Consider the following 2799-nt stretch of genomic DNA (forward strand, 5'->3'; position numbering starts at 1 on the left):
ATGTGGTAGCGTGGTGAACGATATGCGAATTTGTAAAAATTTCTAGTTTTATTTTCAAGTGATTTATCAGAAATTTATGGATTTGAAATTTTAGGGTTCTTGTTATACATACATACATATGTATTGATTTCCGTTTGTGTTTTTTACTGTTTGATTTCCAAATATTTTTATTTCCGAATAAAAATATATTTGGTTTGAAGGATAGTTATTATTACTAACTGTAATGTGTGGTACAAAGAATGTGGAATTTGGTAATGTTTATTAATTATGTAAGAATAACACCTACTATACTTAGTCATAAAGTTATAAATGTTGGTTGAGATTTGAATAAATTTAAATTAAAGTATATATGTACAAGAAATTTTGTATTAATTTAACAGAATATTTAGGTGAGTATAGTTAATAGTCGTATACCCAAATTCATGAAAGATATTGAAGACTTTACTTTATAGAGCTCTTAAAACCTATTTTAGTTTTTAACCGACTTCCAAAAAAGGAGGAGGTTATCAGTTCGTCGGAATATTTTTTTTTATGTATGTTACCGCATAACTTTGGACCACGTCAACCGATTTCGATAATTCTTTTTGCATCGGAAAGGTAGTGTCTCAGAGGTAATCCCATACTAATCTCGTTAATGAGATATATATATATATATTTTTTTTTGTTGAAGTCGGTTTTTTTTTTGCTAAAAATTACTTGTGTTGAATAAGGCCATTACTCTTTTATTAAAGAATGAAATGCATTTTCGCTGCAAAATCTGAAACTTACATAATTTTTTTTTTTAATTTCGGTCAATTTTTTTTACAACTTAATAAGGCAAAACTGTCTTTAGTTTCTAACTTTAATAGAATATCTTGTCAAACAATAAGAACCATCCGGATTGGTTAAATTAAACTGAGTGCGTGTGGTCGCAACGCGTTAAAAAAGTGAAGCCGAATTGAGAAAAATCCAGGAACAAAGTCTTCTACTTCTTAATTGGCGCTGTTACCTGTACCTGAGCAGACTAGATGCGGATGTGCCCAATGAGTGTCCGGCATGCGAAGAGACTCCCCACGACTCGAAACATCTCTTCGCATGCCCACAAAACTCCACTCAACTGACGCCTCTGTCCCCATGGACAGACCCTATAGAGGCTGCCCGCTTCTTGGGTCTCCCGTTAGTTGAGCTTGACGACGACGACTGAGCGACTAGCCTGTCTAGCTGGGCCGCTACAACAACAATAACAACTAATTTGCTTTCGTTCCCACGACAGTTTGGTCTACGTAATTGGAAAGAACCAGATTCATATCTGGCCAAGGACTGTTACTCCAGCGTCATTCACCAAAAACTTTTTGAGGAATTTATATGTAACATCATACAACAACTAACTAGGCATTTTCTTCCATATAAAAAGAACTTCTGAGCATTGTCGAGCATACTTTATATGGAAGAAAATGCCCAGCACCGTCAGCTAGAAAAATTATTACAAGTTCGGCGTGATTGAAATTTACACTTTATCCTTCTAAAATTTAATGGGCTATAAAATTTCATACTTAAAATTCTTCCACAATTTCTAAATAAAAAGTTTTAAATTTTTGGGCATATTGGTAAAGTTTGTTGTCTTTATAATTTTTGCACACAGTTTGAATTGTGGATTTATATGGCTCTTGTTAAATAATGTACTAGAGTTGCATAAAAAAAAATATTAAACATCGAATAAAGAAAATAAAAAATATCAACAAATCTAGTAAAAAAAAGTGTCTATTAATTTTTTTACCACTGTATATATCGCACGGAAAACGCAATCTAAGTTTGATCAACTCATATAGTTGGTATACAAAAGGCCAGATGGCACGACCCACATCTTCGCCATTTTTTGGAAGTTTAGTCATCTGAACATAATATCCTTATCAAACTTATTGATTGTATGAAATCTCCAACAACGAATCTGAATTTTGAATTTTGAACTTCTCAATATTAATAATACGTGCGATACGTTCCTCAAACATTTAGAAATATTCCATCCACTTGGAATTTTGTTGAGGATACTTTACATTCCATATGTTAATGAGGAGCAGAGCTGTAAAATGTTTGAATGTGATCGACTGGTCACACTGGTATTGACTCACATTGTTTTTTTTTTATCGGCTTCTTATTTCTCACATCGGTTTGAAATTACGTATAAACGCATCGTTCATCTAACGCGAAGTCAAAATGGGCTTGTTTTCTTAATACAGTTTTTAATTTGAATTATTATAATAAATTTGACTTATTGTTCGCCCCCATTTCGGTGAATCGCGCAAAATAGCTGTTAAACAAATTTCGAATGAAAGCAGCAGATTTGGTTTGCTTTTGAATACGATTTCATTGAGAGCGCTTTAAAGACAGAGGTATGTATAAACGTTTGAAAGAAATATGAGTTGAGTCAAATTGGGGTTTTGTTAATGCGGTATATAATGAAGTTTGTACTAATAACAGAATCTTTCACTCAAGGTCCAATAAAAATGTAAAAAATATAAAATATTTTCTGGGACTCACCCGTTCTTTTGACCAAATTAAAAGGCAATTGAGAAGCGTTGAAATGCGAGACCTCATCACTATGTGCATAAGAATGTACATATGTATGTACATACATTATACATATAACATGTTTATGAACACAAGCATACATATGTACATATGAGCGATGGCCATCGGCAAATAACGGCACCACTACAAACACTTAACAAAACACATTTTGCACTTAAGTACTTAATTTAAATCACAATTTAATAAAACATTTCACTAGAACCGAAGCGCAGAAAAACGTGCAGCAAACAC

Source organism: Rhagoletis pomonella, unplaced genomic scaffold (genome assembly GCF_013731165.1).
Source record: "Rhagoletis pomonella isolate Grant_MI unplaced genomic scaffold, Rhpom_1.0 Rhpom_scaffold_00007, whole genome shotgun sequence".
Classification (NCBI taxonomy): Eukaryota; Metazoa; Arthropoda; class Insecta; order Diptera; family Tephritidae; genus Rhagoletis; species Rhagoletis pomonella.